Source organism: Fundulus heteroclitus, chromosome 1 (assembly GCF_011125445.2).
Source record: "Fundulus heteroclitus isolate FHET01 chromosome 1, MU-UCD_Fhet_4.1, whole genome shotgun sequence".
In the NCBI taxonomy this organism is placed as follows: domain Eukaryota; kingdom Metazoa; phylum Chordata; class Actinopteri; order Cyprinodontiformes; family Fundulidae; genus Fundulus; species Fundulus heteroclitus.
In genome coordinates this window covers 29130830-29149932 of record NC_046361.1, presented here as the reverse complement: position 1 = coordinate 29149932, position 19103 = coordinate 29130830, and the positions used below count along the sequence as shown (strand labels likewise).

The following is a 19103-nucleotide window of genomic DNA, read 5'->3' as shown; positions in this document are numbered from 1 at the left end:
GTACCCAACAGGAGTTCTTGGGGAGCTGCTGTGATCCAATGCTCAGGTGTGAGAATCTGTTGTTTGTCCAACTATTCATCAGTCATGCACTCCACGAATCTGGCTTTCATGGAAGAGAGACGAGCAGAAAACCATTGTTAAAAGAAAGTTCTAAGAAGTCCCATTTGCAGTTTACCACAAGCCGTGTGGGGGCCGCAGCTAGCATGTGGAAGAAGGTGCTCTGATTCGATGAGACCAAAATGAAATGCTTTGTCTGGCGGAAAAAAACTATCCATGAAAGCAGGTGGTAGCGTCCTGCTGTGTGGATGCTTTTCTTCAGCAGGGTCAGAATTGATGTGAAAATGGGTGTAACAACATGCAACCCAATCCTGGATGAAACACTTGAGACTGGGGTGAATGTTTGCCTTCCAGCAGGATTATGACTCTAAACATACAGCCAGAACGACAATGGCATAATTTAGATTGACGCCTAGTCACGTGTTAGAATGGCCTAGTCAAAGTCCAGACCTAAATCCAATTAAAAACATTTGGCTTGACTTAAAAAGTGCTGTTCACAGACACTCCCTTTCCAACTTATTAAGCTTGTGCTATTTTTTTTAAAGTTAAATAGGTTAAATGTTCACCCTCTGGATGTGCAAATGTGAAAGAGACGTTCCCAATAACACTTGCAGTTTTAACCGCAGTGAAATATGATTCTACAAACAATGGACTCAGGGGAGCTGAATACAAATACACGCCCGACTTTCTCAGATTTGTTTCTGTAAAACAACCTAAAAAGCATTTCCTTTTTTACTTCATAAACGTGAGCTACTTTGATTTTGACCACATAAAATCTCAATGAACCACATCAAGGTTTGCAGTTTTTACATGATCAAAATTTAAGAAAAAAAATATATCAATGGATAGGCGTACCCTTGCAGGGCACTGTATTCTGCGTGTTTGTTTATGGTGTACCCACATGCTTCTTCAAAACAACATCACAGTGAATATTAGAGCATTTCTCTGTTACCCCGCTAGCCTCCAAAATATGCATGCGAGCTGGTTGAGACCTGCTGCTGAGAAACAGATTTCCGAAATGCAATTTATTTTAGCACCTGGTCTGTTTTTCTTTATGTCTACACAGAAAATAATTAAAGCAGACTTATGATTCAAGGCCAGTGGATATTACAGTGAAACCCTGTGAGCTGTGGTTCTGTCCAAAGAATATTTTTTTTTCACATATCCACCACCACCCACAGACACCAATGAACTGCCCCAGAAATCCAGGCAGAGGTTGAGGAAATTCTTCTTTGTAGTCGCAAAATAAAACATCCGGAAGCTTTAAATACCATCTGGCTTTATAGAATATCTGCAGCCTTCTCGGCTCTCTTCTGTATTTCTTCCTCCATGCAGCAAATATTTAGTCATAATGGTTCTAGCATGAATCCGTTGGGTTTCACTCCAGTTTTGTTTTCCTGTAAGCTAAGCAGTAAAAATAAGTAAATCTGTTTGTGCAAACTCAATTTGGATTCTTAATATCCAGACAAAATTATTCAGATTTTTTTTCTTCTTGTTTGTTTCTGAAGGATTTGTGAAGAGATGAAAACAGTGACATAAACAAACAGCTGTTCCCGGGTTGCTTTGGACACACGAGACATAATTAATCACCAAGGGACTCAGACTCATTAATGGCTGCGTGCTGATTAATTGTCCCTGCGGAGCGCTCAGCTTAACATGCAAATATGTGTCAGAGGATCCATTCTGCGACGGAGCGCGGGCTCCGACTTTTTTTTTTTTTTTTCTTTTTTTTTTGTAAAACGACACAGGCGGGGAGATAACAAGAATCTTGTCAGGGGGCTTACTGTAAAACTCTTGCTGCTATTCTGAGCTCTGCTACAGGACAAAAAAAATTTGACAGACGCTTAGAGGAAAGTGGACGGTCTCACAGAAACGTGAAATCTTTTATGATCTTTTTGACATCATATGGATCTCTCTGCTTTCTCCGTCTGCTTCTTGTTTTTGGTTCTTTTTTGCTGTGGCGTTTTAAAAGCAGACGCGGCAAAGGAAAAAGGGGTCAGGAAGAGAGGAACAAAGCCTGTTGAACACGCCGACCCAAAGCCGAGAAAGGTCACTGACTCAGCGGCACTGAGAGGCATCGACGCTGGCAGACTTTCATGACCTACAGCCACCTTCATCGGCTCCCGCATGAGATGGACTCAGAACAGCATTACCCAGGTCATAAAATCACCCTCAGCCCAGAAGATATAGGGTTGGAGGAGCCGCTCTCTTCAGAAATGAAATCATGCCATTCCCGCTCTCCTCCTGAGTTTTCTGCCTCCACAGATATAAAAGGGTGATGATGAGACAATGGATGAACAGATGGAGCACTAAGACATTTCACCAGTGATAGCGAGGAAGCGTAAGCGAGCTCATTCTCCTGCGTGAACTGGAGTTACACTGGCGCCTTGTTGCTATGGTAAATATAATGAAATAGTGTATATAAACCAGCTTCCCTGGCAGTGAGCAAAGTGTGATTCATAAAAGAGCACTCTCTTATTTCTGCCTTGAAACCTGAAAAACTTCTGCGAGAATTATTGAATTATTGAAACGTAGATTAGACTCAGCCTGATGCTTTTCCTCCATCAATAACAGCGTTGGAAAAACCGAAGTCCGGGCATTTCCTGAAATCTACTCACTCTGCTCCAAATGTGTTTAGGGTTAGGGTTAGGGCTGATAATATAATCAATTTTAATGATTAAGTTCGTACAATTACAGTTGCAGTTCCGACTGCTTCTGAAATCAGTTTTAAAGGTTTATGCTTGAAGAGTCAAAAACATATTTTTGTCTTGTCCATCATAGGCGTCTCATCTACTCAGTGAAACTGAGAGTTTTTAACATGGAAAATTAATTCAGGCTGAGCATGAAAAGTGTGAAGGCCTGTTGAAATCCAGTGTCTTCTTCTTCTGCCAAAGAAATTAACTGCCTTTTAGGAGGCCTGAACATTCCCAAACACATGTGAAATTTTGCCCCTATATCATTGATGGACAAACATTATTTTTTTTTAATATTGCGGATCCCTCGGACCAGTTTGAACAGGAGGAAAAAAATCAATTTATACACATTTCCGAGAGCGTTAGGGGGAAAATAAAAGTCTCTTGGAGGTATGACTGAAACCCAAAAGTTTAATAAAGCAATCGTTTTTATTTTTATGACCCTTGCCACACGAACAACAATGGTGACCAATGTGCTTCACAAAATCATTGCATAACAAAAAAGAAAGACAGGAAAACATAAAAATAGGTTAGAAATAAGGCAGATAAAACTAGATGTTCCACCATAATTTTAAATGGGAACGCCTCTGTCAGCCTGCCCCAGGGCAGCTGTAGCTACTAATATAGCTCACCACCATCAGGGTGTGAATGGGTAAATGACTAAGACTGTAGTATAAAGTGCTTTGGAGGTCGTCAAGACTAGTTAAAAGGGCTATACAAGTACAAGCCATTTACCATTTACCATTTACAAAAGAAGGTTAGAAATAAGGCAGATAAAATCAGATGTTCCACCATAATTTTAAATGTTAACGCCTAAGTAAAGAAAAGAGCTTCAATGCTTATCCCGAGAAATTTTAACATTCATGTTTACCTTCAGGAAACACTACAAGCAAATCAAAATTACACAACACAAACTAATTCTAGCAACATCAGGCTGCACAATATTTAAAAATCATGTAATGGTGATATTACTGGTAAAGACTGCGGCGATGACATCGGTTACGATAAATCCACGTTTTCCTCACTACCGTCTTTCTCATGCGTGCTCGCGGCTCTCTCTGAAATCCACGTCAGATACGGTCCACCTCTGCCGAGAGACTCCATCCAACAGGCTGAATATCCTATTGTCACGTAAAATGTATAGTCTGATATTGCGTACACCAATATTCAACCTCAGCTTCTTATATTTCTCCTCTTCAATCTTTGGATCAGTGGTGGGTTTTACTTGAAAACTAACCGGGGGGAAAAATGTCTCTTTCTGAAACATCTACCAATGAGGTTGTAAAAAACTTTATGAACATGTTGCACTGGAAAAATGAGTATAACCTCCATCGCAAAGAAAATGTGGTCATCTGTATTGATTTTGGTTGCAGCACTGCATCATTCAATACAGTATGGAACAACAAGTGACGTGAACGGTGTATGAAGCTGCTGCATGGTAAATTTCCTTCTGCTCCTCTAATCTTACACGCAGTAGAAGGCTGATGTTTGGAGACGTTGGCTCGGGAAAGCCAGCAAGTTTACAAAACAGCGAAAGAGAAGAATGTAAGAAAAAGGAGAGGGTTTTTTTACCGCTGTCCACAGTCATTTTAACGCCCATTAAGCCAATACCTTGTGACATTTCTGCTCCCATGACAAAGCTAATACTTCCCTCCATCGGTAGCCGTGTTTCAGGCTTCCTTAAAATGACTGTGGTCTAAAACAGGCAGCGGTGGAAATGGGAAGGTTTTGTTATTCAATCATAAAAATATACAATATTTTGTGTTTTGCACTCTTACTTTTGAGGTTTCTTGTAATATGTCATGTGGAAGAAGACCGTAATGTTTCGGATGGAGACATTTTTAGTTGGCACACACTGTTTAGCTATCCGGTCCAAAATGTTACACTTCGCATTTAACTCCTAAACCCTGGCATGTAGAGGCAGCTGATTTTGTCAAAGAAGAAAAAAAAAAATCCAGTGAAACGCTGCGTTGCTGAGCACCACGTCGAATATACAATGGATTACTGTACAACTAAAATGTTGTACAATCAAATCTTAATCTACTTCTGTTGCACATGCCCATTAACCAAACAAAAATTTTAAACCATCTGTCAACAATGCTGTTTTACACTCAAAATAATCTACATTTGAACATGACTATAGCTGGTTGCTCCAGTGTATACTGGCAAATTGGTCTTTTTCCTCGCTGTGAAGGAATTTTTATGCCCACTCCTCTGCAGAATTCTTCAACATTAGCCACACTCCGGAGATTTCAACTATGAACGGCCTGTTAAAGGTCATGTCACAGCATCTCTATCAGATTTAAGACTGGATTTTCACTATGCCACTCTAAAGCCTTTATTTTTCTTTGGATTTTTTTTTTTTTTTCAGAAGTGGGTTTGCTTGTGTGCTTTGAGTCTTGAGTCCTGTTGCATAAGCCCAGAGTGCTTCAGCTGAAAACAGGCAGCTCACAGCTTCCCCGCCGTAGTTTTAAACCACAGTCCCTTTAACAAGAGTGATGGACAGGACTGGGCTTCTTTAGCTCAGCCATATCTGCCTGTGTTTCATGACTGGAAATATTTTCAAACAGAAAAATTGGTCTTTTTTCTTACAGGGATAGTCAAGAACCGTGTTTTATATTTTTTTTCTTAGCTAACTGACTGGCAGTGTGAAGTAATACATGGGGGAGGCACACCACTGTGCTGCTAGGCTATGCTCCACACTGCTGGAGATAACTTCTGTCATCCTGGCAACTTTTATGACATCTCATTAAAAAAAGACTTAAAATCATAGGAATGTTAAAATGACAAAAATTATTTAATTTTAGAACTGTAAATATTTAAAGCCTTAATACACCTTGCTACTGGAAAGGCATCCCTGTCGGACTTCCCCTTTACATGATGCATGCATTCACTGGGACCTTTGATGATGAAACGGAAGGTAGTATAGCGCCATTTTTTTTTATCTAACAGTTGTTGACTGGTGTTTCTATGTCCAGGTATCTTATTCTATCATAGGCTTGACCTACAAATAGATCGCCATCCTCCAGCTTCAGCTATGATGATAAAATTATTTCTTTAAATTTTCTGACAGGTAAGTATTCAAATAGCACTCACATTTCCTTGAAAACAGTCACTTTGATAAAAAAAAATATTATTTGGGGGGTGGAACAGTCCCAGAATCTTCCCTTAAATAAGAAACAGTATCAACCCTTTCTCTCAGTAAAAGATTTTGCCAATTCCCCCACAGGAGAACAAATGTAAAGAAATAAATAGTAAAATTGATGTAAAATGCAGAGGACTGGGAGCTGTTAGAAATACCATATAACGTGCAAATAGGAGTGATAGATAGAGGACTTAGTGGACAAAGGATGTGAAATATGGAGTTTTTTGGGGAGCTTATGTGTGTCTGTCGGGGGGGGGGGGGGTATGCCAAGAGCTGGTGTGACAGAGGAGCATGAGATGGGAGCAGATGAAGCAAATCGATAAAAAAAACTGTTTGCACGACAGCTGTCTAAATGTTAACTTAATGAAGTGTAACTGTGCAGCTCTACTAAGGTTGATGCATTATTCCACGAGGTCCTGGTGTGAAAATACTTTAAATACCTCACTGCATGTTTGTCGTCATCATCATGCGGGTGATACTGTACTCGAGCTTGTCTAATCTCTCGCTGCAGTACAGCCCTGACTAAGCCAGTTTTTAAAAACATCCACCACAATGGACCGGAGCCAGCTGGGTTTCCTTCTGACTCAACATGGGCGACAGATGTGACACTGACACCACAGTGAGATGTGCCGTGGTCCGCCACCAACGGGGCTCTTCCTGTGCCGCGTTTGTACTACACACTGAGTCTGTGTGATCTTTTGCTTGCAATGATGTACTCATTAAATAAGGGCAGTCTGGAATCAAAACCTTGATTTTCCAGCATCCAGCAAGCATTGTAATGTGTGTACAGCCTAACCCCCCCGCTGCTACACTGACATGCTTCAGCGTGCCATCCGCACATTTATAGTCCCGTTGACCAGTGAATGAAATATTAACCAGCCTTCTGCAAACAAACCTGATAGGAGCAAGTGGTGTTGAAGAAGAACAGCTGAAGAACAGTCCTCATTACAAATATATTGCCATCCTTGGATGCAGACTAGAGATGGACCAATCCATCCACCAGAGATCCAAATTTGTCCAATTCTACCTTGATAGCCTCTAATCAGTGATTAATATGTAAAATTCTGAGGAAGCAGGTCCTACAACTTTTTAATGTTTCCCAAGTCCAACACACCTGAATCAAAGGACTGATATTTTTAACTTAAGTGTGAGCACTATGCAAATTCTCAAAATCTGGAAATCGGACTTTGTCATACCATTATTCAAAGGTGGTGACCCTAAATGTTTAAATAACTGTAGGCCAACTTGAAAACTTTGCATCTTATCAAAAATTAGCAACCTCTAATAAATGAAAAGTTGAAAGATTTTTTTGTATTCCAACATTTTATGTGAATTCCAGTCAGGCTTTAGAAAAGGTCATAGTACCATAACAGCAACCCTGAAGATCATCAGCAATATCTCAACAGCTCTTGACAATAAGCAACATTGTGCAGCGCTTTTCATTGATTTGACAAAAGCCTTTGACTCTGTAAACCACAATTTACTCAAAGAGAAACTGATCAATATTGGATTATCTAAAATGCAGTTGGATAGATGTTAAATTATCTCACTAACAGGTCCCAATGTGTTGAATCACATAATGTTTTTTCTAATATTCTTTCATTAACTAAAGGAATGCCCCAAGGCTCTGTTTTAGGGCCACTCTTTGATTACCATCTATGTAAACAATGTTGGCCAGGATCTAATGGACACCAATAACCATTTTTATGCTGATGATATGGTTATCTACAGCTTTGCAAACACTTTTAGTGCCAGTGTCTCTACATTACAAAATCATTTTAACATAGTTCACAAAATGTTGCTACAACTGGATCTTACTTTAAATGCAAATAAGAGCAAGTTGATGTTATTCTCAAGAACAAAGTGTAATCTGCAGATAAGTCCTCCAATTGTCACTTTTCAAAAGACAGAAATCAAAAGAGTTTAATGTTTTAAATATGTAGGTATTTTAATTGATGACAGTCTTAGTTTTAAAGGACATGTTGAACATTTGGTTAGGGAACTGAAATTTGGCTTTTATTTCAGAAATAGGCTAAGTTTTTCTAACTGCAACATTTACACCCATTCTGGATTATGGTGACCTCATTTATATGGATGCCCCAACTCAAGTATTGAAACTGGACTCTGTTTATCATGCCTCATTGAGGTTTATCACAAACTGTAAGCCTCGCACACCCATGTGAACTTTACACACGTGTGGGCTGGCCAGCACTAGAGAATCGTAGTCTCACTCATTGTTATACTTTCATTTATAAGGGTATTCTACGTGTACTCCCCTCATATTTGTGTGAATACAGTCAACCAAAAGTGGCTGGACTGGATTCTTTACGCTCACAAGACTCCATGCTATTGTCTGTACCAAGTGTCCGCAAAGATGCTGGTAAGGTGGCATTTCAGTATTCTGTCCCCACAACATGGAACAATTTACAAAAAGACTGGGAATTAAAAAGGAACTGGTTCCAATAGACCAGATTAAACTCTTGCTCAAAGGTTTGGAAATGAAATCCATGGTTAGTAAATGTTTTTAAATAGTCTTATAAAATTGTTATGAAATTGTCTGTAATGTACTGAATTGTTGTGATCTGTGCCACTGTCTTGGCCAGGACTGCCTTGAAAAAGAGATCAGTAATCTCAATGGGACCTTACTGGTTAAATAAAGGTTAAATAAAATAATAAAGTCGCAGGACCCCAGGCCCTTGAGGACCAAGGTTTGACACCCGTGGTTTTGGTACATCAAAACTAAAAACTCACACTATTAGCTGTCTATAAATGCATTAACTACCAGCATGGATTATATACTAGTTCAAGTCTGGTGTCTGGCACAACTATCATATTTTTTCTTTGAAACCAGCTAAGTTTCCTTGGTTGCATGTTTAGGGTCATTCTTTTTATCTTCAGGTTCTTTTTAAGAATGCCATGGTATACATTTTCCATTCCAATCTCCTCCAGTTTAAGAACTCTGCCAGTACCACATGTTAAATGACAGCCCCTATCATAATAATGATCCCACCACCAACCTTCACTGATTGTGACATGCCTTAGTTGGCGTTCAGTGTCATCCTCTAATCAAGGTGTTTTCAAAAATTTCAGTTTTGGTCTTTTCTGACCAGATTACTGTATGTTCTCACAGCTTTTAGTTGTTTTTTTTATGCTTTTTCTTCTTCAGTGGAGTCTTGCGCAGCAAGCAGATTCATTATTGTTCTAATGGAAAACTGCAGATCCCAGGACTTTCTACATATTTTTCAGTAGATGGAAGTTCTGCAGATAATTGTGTTGTCTCCACTTCCTGATTATGCCTGCAGCTGTACTCACTGAAACATCAGTAGTGTATAAATAATCAATTATGATCAGTATGTTTTGCAGAAAGAAGAAGGTGATCTTAAGAGAGTTTATTGCTTTTACCAATCATGAATTCACTTCATGGTCAACACATTTTTATATGCCACTGGACCAAATTACCAGGTGATGGTAATTTGCATTCATAGGGGGCAAAGTTGCTTTCTATATACTGACAGATTTTAATATGTTTGTTCTAGGTCTTTTAGCACCTCCCTTTCTCATGTGTTCAATGCTTCTTCATTGATACTAATGTTTCTCCAGCTGTAAATGGGAATAATATTGCAATTCTTTAAATTCCTGTTATATTCCTTTATTTCCTGTTGGATTCCTGTGGTTTTAATCCTGTTGGATTCAAAACCACCACCTCTAAGAAGTTTTTTTTTTTTTCGTTTTAATTGATTACAGTCCTTATAAGAATTTGGATCAGATCTCAAAGAAAAAAAGGAAACAGGATTGCCCAGGAAAGGTGTGTTGGTGCATCTCAAAAGTAGACCTGTTTAAATTCACTGCAGACTAATGATAGATTATTGACAACCAGGAAAAAATCGTGGTTATATTTAGGACAACAAAAACCGCAGCACCTCTTGCATTGAGAAGGATAAAACTTGAAACAGAGAATATTTCTAGACCTTGTAAGTCAAACGTTTCTCTCTTTCATATAAGGAAAGGGAGAATTGTGCAATCCAGCACAAGTGAATGTTGATCAAATCCTTATAAATTCAAAACCTGCGGGAAAAAAAACAATAAATGCTGATTTTCCTTCTCCAGAATATTAGAAGTCTTTATCCACAAATAACAGCACCGATTTGACGAATATAACATCAACCAGTCATTACAAGGGCTGGATAAAAATGAATGAAATATTCCAGATGCCATTCCCTCAGCAAGGGGGGGAAACAGTCTTGGTAAAGGCAAAATTTCCAATAAAACAGGCTGTTGACATGACATAAGTCACATACAGGCATGCGGCTGCCACACTCATGAGTCGACAGGTGAAACAGACAAAACCATCAATGTTAACTCAGGAGAGGGACTGGCGATGCAACAATGCATCCTGATGAGCTCCGTTCGAGACGTCGGTTTTTTATTATTATTATTCTTATGATGATTATCATTATGAAAACCGCAGCGTCCCGGTGAAAATCCCGAATTCATCAGCGGTCTTACCTCTTTCATCGCGCTGTAACCAACTGCGGATGGGTGTCGGTCACACAGGAATAGTTATCCAGCTCTGACATGCCGTGATATCAGCGTCAAGCCAGCTGTTTCTATCTACCTATCAGTCTGGTAAACAAGCGGGATTCGCCGCGTAATAGTCCTCTTCTTATCCCTCCGGTTGTTGCGCGCCGGTGTGCTCCAGCGGCCGTGCCTCAGCAGTTCACCGGTTTCCGCGGGGATCCATCGCGCCGGTGGGGAAACGCAGTTTGGAGGCTGCCGCCGGTGATGCTGCTGCTGCTGCTGCGGCGGCGGCGGCGGCTGCGGCAGCGTTCAGGTCCGTCGAGACGCGGGATGAGAGAGGTGGGGGCGGGGGCATCCGAGGGCCCACGACAGAACACTCGGCTCCGAAAATGAACTCATCGGAGCCCAGATCTCGGTTGATGAATCATTGTGAGTGAGCATCATCATCATCATCATCATCATCATCATCAGAGAGGGAGGCGGCACGGGTGCGTGAGCGTGTTATTTATTCTTTCCGAGTGTCGAGGGTGATGCTGCCCAGTGCCGATCGAGGATATAGATACACAGAGAGAGAGATGGACTTCAATTTCATTTTAAACACGGATGTTTTCCACGAGTTTGGATCGAGATAATTGGATGGATGCGAACGAGAGCGCTCAATTAGGGTGTTTCTTTCAGCGCCTGTCCCACAAAAAGGTCCTCCCAGGTCACTTTCCATAAAGAAAGGCCAAAAAAGATCCACTTCAAATCCAACTTCAGTTTGTTCATTGCTGTCAGAGCCCTCATACTTAAATTCAGTCAAGTAAAAGAAAGGAGACCAATTCCTTTCAGTCCCAGGCATCAGAAGCAGGGTTTGATGGGCAGTCGCCCAGGGCAGTAATAGAAGGGGGGCGTACGATCATTGTGAGTGCTGTGTAATATTTTTTGGCTTCTGCAGTCAGTGGGGCTTTTTTGAGCAGCCACATCATGTTTGCTATGACATTTGAGGAAGCCGGTTACCCGGCTAGGCTAAATTGTCCTTTTAACCCCTGCCCCACTACCTGGGCTGACCTAACTACTGAACAGGGTGGCAACTAAAAGGAGATTTTGTATTACTATTCAGGCAGAACAAACATGCATTTCCAAAACTAATGTTTTACCACATAAACCATAAACCAATAAATACAGGAGGTAATGTAAATTTGTTATAGCAGAGCATTATCAGTGATATTATATACTGTTTAATGTATATTCCCTTGACTTCTGAATGACTGCATATGGAAAATAACACAAGAATAACGAAGCTTGTATTTTCACAAAAAGTCACACTTTAACGCAAGCAACGCGTCTGTGCGTGTGTCCATGTGTGACAGGTGCATATTTGGATGAAACGTGTTTGTTCTTCATTCAGTGAAGTAACCCGAGGTGAGTAGAATAGCTAGAAAATGCAGTTAAGTAAGAGGAGCTGTAGAATTTAAAAAGTGTGTTGCAGTAAAACTACTCTTGAATGTAGATTTTGTTCAAAAAGTTACTCAAGTAAGAGTAACTCTGTAAATGTGACTAATTACTACCCACTTCTGGCTGCAATCACCCTTTTTTTTATATATAAATCTATTATTGCAACTAAACAATTTATTTTAGAAAACATTCAATAGTCTGTCTGCTGCACCTGCATGCTCATCTTGTACTGTACAGCAACAGGTAAATACAGTCTACATCTGTCCTGAACAGATGCACTGAAGAAATATTAAACACACCTGTCCACCCATGGAGGCTCTAAAAGTCATTTTTCACTGTTTAAATAGAATCACTATACATTCAAAGTTCTCCAAACCTCCATGGAGACAAAAAATATATAAATAATGTGAACTGTAACTTCAAAATGCTTTCAGATTTAATGTTTAATATCTACCCCTACCAAAAGGACTCAGTTTTAGATAACCAACTGTATCTATATATATATATATATATATTTAAAAAAAAAAACATATCATATCCCTCTATCATTATGGCAAATGTGAAATAAAATATTTTCTCACATCTTTGAGGATCGCCAGGATTTTTATTTTCCCGGAGCAATGTCTGCTTTGTGTTGTCAGTAAAATTGTTAATCTTGAACTGTTTGAATTTTCTCTTTTTTTTCTTTTTTGTGGGGATGCCAAGGGAGGTGCTCACCCAGGGTGGCATTCACCTCTGACCCGAATGCAAAGGGTACTCAGAGAAACAAGCAGGGAACGCTAAAATTAAGTCTACAGATAATAAAGTGAACTTTGAATGTACATACTCTTAATCTCTCAGGGTTGGCATGCAGGAAGAAAGATCTCAAGTAGGAAATGTTGTGAATTAAATACACATATTTTCTGGATACCTCTCGGGTGGGTATCCAGATTTTTGTGTTTTTCAGCATCCATTGGGGTCCGTATAGAGGAAGATCTGAAAACATTATCTGTCAGGTACACAATGCAGATTTTTTTTTAATATTGTCCAAACATGTGACATATAGATAGTACTTGGATAGCACCGTATTTTTATGCTTTTAGAACCAGGGAGCAGTTTGATGAGAATCGTGTATTTGAAGACCCATTTTTCTCAATGAATATATGACCAGGCTTACCAACTAAAGGAATTAGGTGAGTTCTGGGACAATGCTGAAGATCCTGGGGCTAATATGTATCCTACTGACAGGCCCATCCATTTTCCAGACCCATTATCTACCCACATGTAAATATTAGCTGGAGCCAGCTTTCCCTCCATTGTCTTGATCTTACACGAGATCCTTCTGAAGGTGGCAACAGGTCCAAGAAAGGAACCCAAAAATATTCATCTCCACCAACACTCTCCTGAAGGACCCTCCAGCAGGGTCTTTGTCTGCCCCAGAGGTCTAGTTTCATGTGGAAAACCTGCTAAAGGGGAGCATAGGAACCGTCATGATTAGAGTCCTGAACCAATCTTTCCAGAACTTTATCCCTGACCATTGTGTTCCTCAGCCTATATGGAGATGTTTCTCTAATAATGTCCGCTCAAGTTTTTGGTGTATTCACAACACTGCAAAAGGCAATTAGATTCACTGGATATTATTTAGGCGTGTGAAAGTAAAGCAAGATGTATGCTGCACTTTTCAGATTTTGTAAAACGGCACTCAAAACTATGTGCAACATTTCTTCAACTTCTCAATTATGCACTACATAAAACATTAGAGGTTTGGGGTTATAATGTGGCAAAATGTTTAAAAGTAGTAGAGTTCTGAACATTTGTAAGCCATTGAATAGGAACGGAGTTGCTCAGAAAATACATAAGTCATCCTTGTGATACTAAATCCCAGTTACAACACAGCGACTGCTTTTCCCCTTTTGCCGTCATCAAAGAAAGTCTGCTCATATGCTGACATTCTTTGAACGGATGAAAAAAAAAAAAGCTACGTGATGTTATAAATAGCAATGCTTGTTCCAGCAAAAAGAAAAGGAAAACAGCCAATCAAATTTTTAAAATGCTTATCCATCTCTGGTCGGTGACCCTGTGTAGCTCAATTGCTTGAGCAGCTCCACCATATAAAGAAAATTTCTGCCCACCTTTCCTTCAAATAAAAGCCACTTAAAACTGAACAATAAGATAGATAAAAGTCACTTTATGCAACCGTGAGGCCTCTGCCTCCAGCAGTAGAATGAATATGACTAATCCCCAAGAATGAAATCAGAATGACACTAAAACACAGTTCTTTCTCCCCAGAGTAATGCTCACGGGCGCGAGCATTAAGGATGGCTGATAGGATAAGACCATGACGAATCTCATTATCTGATCTGAGGCTCAATATCCAAAGGCGGGACGGAGGCCGCCAATAGTAACATTTTAAAAAAGAGTCACTCACCCGCACCTTTTCCACAGAGCAGAGGAAAGTTATCCTGCAAGGATGTCCACACGGGTTGTCTCTGAAAAAGATGTGTCGTGATTTAGGTTTTTGTTCGTTTATTTTGGACTTTTCTTGAATCAGTCACCATCCTAACACCTTGTCACGTCTCAGCCACATCCAATCAGCTCAGCCTCCAGTCAATTAGCTCAGATCAGCTCCACATGCTGCCAGTAATTACTTCCAGCTCTGCTCACCTGTGTCCCTGTCCATATATACCTGGCTCAGCCTACTCATCCCTGCCAGAACATCTCATCTCATCGTGACATGTGAGATGTGCTCTGCCTCTACCGGTTCCTGTGCGCTCAGCCAGCTGGACTCTACAGACAACATCTCAGGGGAAGGCTGATCCAAGTCTCCAGTGGGCAAATGCAAGGAAAACTGCAATTTGTCACACATTCCTTCCCTTTTGATGTTTGCAGTTCATTACAATTTGTTGGATTCTGTTAATTCACCTGTTTTTTCAAAACCTACCACAGGTTCTCTGTCAGGTCAAGACTGGGGGATGCTTTGATCTTTAGCCCCTGGTTCGTGGATGCAAACACAGATTATCGCCAAACTACAGTTGAATCGTCCTGGCACCACTTTTTAATAAATGTGGTGTTCTTCAGTAGAACAAGGCTTAAAGTCACTTCACTTGAATGAGCAGCAACCCTCAATGTTGTTTTTTTATAAGGAGAATAAAGACCTCTGTGTCGAGCTCCATTTTGTCATCAAAACAATGATTTTCAGCATGTACCAAATAATCCCAGAAAAATTATGAAAGAATATGAGCTGTCCTCTGCAGTCTGTTTTTTCTTAACAGAAGTGGCTTATTTTATGTCCTTCTTTTTTCAAGGCCATTGTCCAGGAGTCTATTCTTGAAACCCTCCCATCCACCTCACTACCATTGTTCAGCAAGGCTCTGCACTGGTGGCAAACAAATCTGAAGCACACTCCTCAGAAGATGTATCTAGACCCTGTTAGATACTATAGTATCCAGTATACTGGATGTCCCGGAGGCCTCTTCATCACAACTTAACCTCCAATAGATTCTCAATAATCTGGTAAACTGTTACTTCATCTGCAATGTTCTTAGCATGTGAGGAAATTTTGATGCAAAACCACGAAAGCTGGAGACTTTCTCTGGATAAATATTTACATAAAGGCAACAATTCTAAGCACATCTTCCTCTCTTTTATAGCAATCAGTCTGCCAATAACGTTGAGTGATTTTATTTGTAATCTTTCACAGCTTTAGTCGTGGCTCTGATATGACTGTACCGAAAATCAGATTAAATCAGATTTTAGTCAAATCCAAGAATAAAGTTGTTTGGTTGTTGGTGATGTTTTATCATGATAAAACTACTTACAATGAATAGTGCATCTCATCCCGCCATGCACAATGATTTCAGCCTTGTGCCAAAGGTTACAACTAAAACCAGAGCTGTGACGTTTGAAAAACATAACATTCGGGCGACTGCAACTGCGTTTGGCCATCCCTTTTAGATGTAATGATATACATAAACATTACAGCCTTTTAACGCCGCAGATTTAGCACCAAACTGTATTTTTCAGTAACTGGCAGCTGCTTTAGGAACGGATTTTCAGCCTGTTTGAACTGAGACAGGGTGAGACGCTGATCTCTTCAATCCTGGCTGCATTCCTGGGTTTCGTAATGTGTTTATTATTAGGATTATTACATCATTTAACACTAGTTTGCCTCCGGAGACCCTGCTGGCAAACTGCACAACTCGAATTATTTACTCTCACACTATCTACACTTTATAATATGGCAGTGGCACTATAACAATATATTGTCTGCATCATATATTTTCATGTTTCTAGTACCATATTACTACCTTTATAATCAGTAGACTTCAAAGTAAAGCCAAACGTTGCAGTTTGCTAAATGTCACAAATCTTTCTTTACTTTATCCCCTCCAGTCAGAGAATTAAACTAAAACCTTAAATAAAGCTCCTTTCTCCTAGAAAACTCTTTTTTATCAACTGAAAGTTCTTTTGCAACGTCGTTGGCTGAGTTGAGATGGAATAATCAAACTACATATTCTCTTAATCTGACAAAAAATCTTTGTATTTCCTTTATGTTTATTCTCCTGTCATTTTATATGTACTAAAGCTGTCATAGTTTAGGAGCCCAGAAATAAAGACAGTAAAGAAAAAAAAGACACAAATTGAAAGCAACATTTTACTTTATTCATATCATCCTCTTTCCAACAGAATATAATTTTTAAATAATTTTCTAAAAGCTAATGTAAAACAGATTACGCTGCAAAAATAGAAAGTCATGCCTATTCACGAGGTAGCGGTCTACTGACCATTCAAACTAATGAACACGCTTTGATCTAAACCAGTCCATTGTAACCCTGACTGTACATTTAAGGTTGATTTCCTGTTTGATCATAAACCTCTGCCCCAGTCTCACACCATTTGCAGCCTTTAACATGTTTTTTTTTTCTTTTTCAGGATTGTCCTGTATTTAGCTCCATCCATCTTCCCATCCCTGCATAAGAAAAGCATCAATACAGCATTAGTGTTGACATGTGGATAGTGTGTTCAGGGTGATGTGGAGTCTTAGCTTTGAGCCACACATTGCAGTCCAGAACCTTTTTTTCCACATTTATTTTCTGTTTACTGTGGCCCCTTCATGGCTCGTGTTAAACAACAAATGGGAGTCATTGCCTCTTTTATATGATGGATTGAACAATGGTCTAAGAGATGGTTAAATCTTAGAGTATTGTCTTGATTCCTATAATTCTCCTTTTAACTTCTCGGCACCATTAGGCTTAACATTTCCTAATATCTGAGGCCTTCATAGAACAACTGTGTTTCTACTGAGATCAAGTTCCACACATACGGACTCTGTTTACTAATTAGGTGATGTGTTAAGACATTTGGTTGCAGTTGATTGTATTTAGGAGTATCTGGGCATGGGAAGCTCAATACAAATGCATGCCATAATTTTCAGACATTCATTTGTAAAAGGGTAGGAATACCTTTCACAAATGCTTCATTTGAGATGCAGATATTAATATGCTGTACAGAATGGGTTTCCCCTTTCTTTACAGCTAATCCAAAGGAGGAAGTCATAACACAGGAGCCAATATCACATGAGAAAAGGTTAATGAAAACAGCGAATGTGGAATTAACTCACTGAAATTCGCAAATAAACTTGAGTTGGTTTTTGACTTTTTTGAAAAAGCACTACTGCACTAAAGAGGAGATGTAAACACATTTTCGAATAAGTCCTGACGTAGTGAGCATTTACCTCACATGACTGTTTCTCCGTCTTCCTGAAAGTTCCCATAACGCTTGAAAACTGGAAGCAACAAGTATGTGTGGACCGACGAAAAAAGTAATTTTTCAGTCGCATCCGTAAAAATAAAAAAAATAAATTGCAACACATTCATTAAAATCTTGCTCCATTACTGATCTGTGGTCCGTGCTAGTTTGCAACCTCTACTTCCTGTTCATTACAGCGTAAGATCAACGTATGACAACATTACACTTTGCATCGTCTGGTTAATTCACTACAAGCCAGTAGATGGAAACACGTCTGATTCACATTTTCTTCTTTTTTTTTTTGCATCATTTTAAAAGTATGCGCAAAATTTGCATAAAAATTGGATGGAAACACGGCTAGTGTCATCAGAGAAAGAGAACAGAGTGGATCTTTTCTCTTTTGCCTTGTCTTTTAATCTTTACTGTGGGTCCAATCAGATCAGTTCATTCTGTCAGTAACTATCTCATTTATGTAACAATTTTCACATATAGGCTTGACAAACAGCTGGATTACTGCTATAGTATTGAATATAATTGAATATAAAGCTGACTACATTAACCGAGCAAGCCCGATAGATAATGTATAGCGCTCTACATGCCACGCATTATCAATCTGGGACTGCTCCTTTCGAATCTATTCAGGGAAGGGACAGACATTTAGCAGTTGGGACAACGCCAACAGGCCATAGTTAAGAAAGATTTTGATTAAGATGACCTACTTTCAATCATTAAGTGATGCAGGTTATACATTCAGGACAAAGAACAACAGCTGTTGTGGAAACATGTTCTGTAGAGTGAATAAATAGAGTAAGGATGGACCAGTAATCACGGCCTATTAAGCAGAAAATTAGGTTATGACTTATTTAGCGGGCCTGCTCCGTTCTGACGTTGCTTCTAGCAGCTTTAGTCACGGCGAAAAACCCATGCAGACCTTTTAGTGAAATGTTTTAGGGGTCCTTCAAAAGATAGGGCTATGCCTAAAGAAAACTCTCTGCAGCAAGCAAAATGAATCGCTGATGATAATCCAACCTTTCTGTAAGTACACTCTAGTCTGTAATGAGAATATCATCATGACTGAATGAATGTTTGGAACAGAGATTTCATCAAAACGTGGCTGTTGATCATGTACTGGATGGGAAACTAATTAAATCTGGTTGGATTACTGAGTCACACTGCTATTTGATGGTCTCTGATCAATTCATATTCAATTATGAAACAAAATGTCAGTTCCATGTCTGGCCTTCAGCATTTATCTATCTATTTTACCATCCATTTATTCATGCCCGAGGTGTCCTGACTGACACTACCGGAACATGTGGAGGAAAGTTTACCAGTTGGCCACAAGCTAGTAAATTATGTTTTAAACTGCTTGACGGATGCCCTGTAACTCAATATAAAAGCTATTTCTATTTTTGCAGAAAAAATACACTTGAAAAGCAGTGAAACTTTATTCATTGAACACTTTTCACACAGACAGGTGTAACACAAAAAGCTTTACAGAAGTTAAAAACAGAAGGACAGAAGCA

At 39.5% G+C, this 19103-nt stretch overlaps 1 protein-coding gene across 1 annotated transcript in view; it reads right to left on the bottom strand.

Moving 5' to 3' along the window:
• dlgap4a (discs, large (Drosophila) homolog-associated protein 4a) overlaps window positions 1-10848 on the bottom strand; it is a 141975-nt gene extending 131127 nt beyond the window's left edge. Inside the window, exon 1 of the mRNA XM_036140099.1 lies at window positions 10402-10848. The gene's annotated coding sequence lies outside the window, so the exon portion shown is untranslated. The remainder of the gene's footprint in view (window positions 1-10401) is intronic.
• Window positions 10849-19103: the final 8255 nt, after the last annotated feature.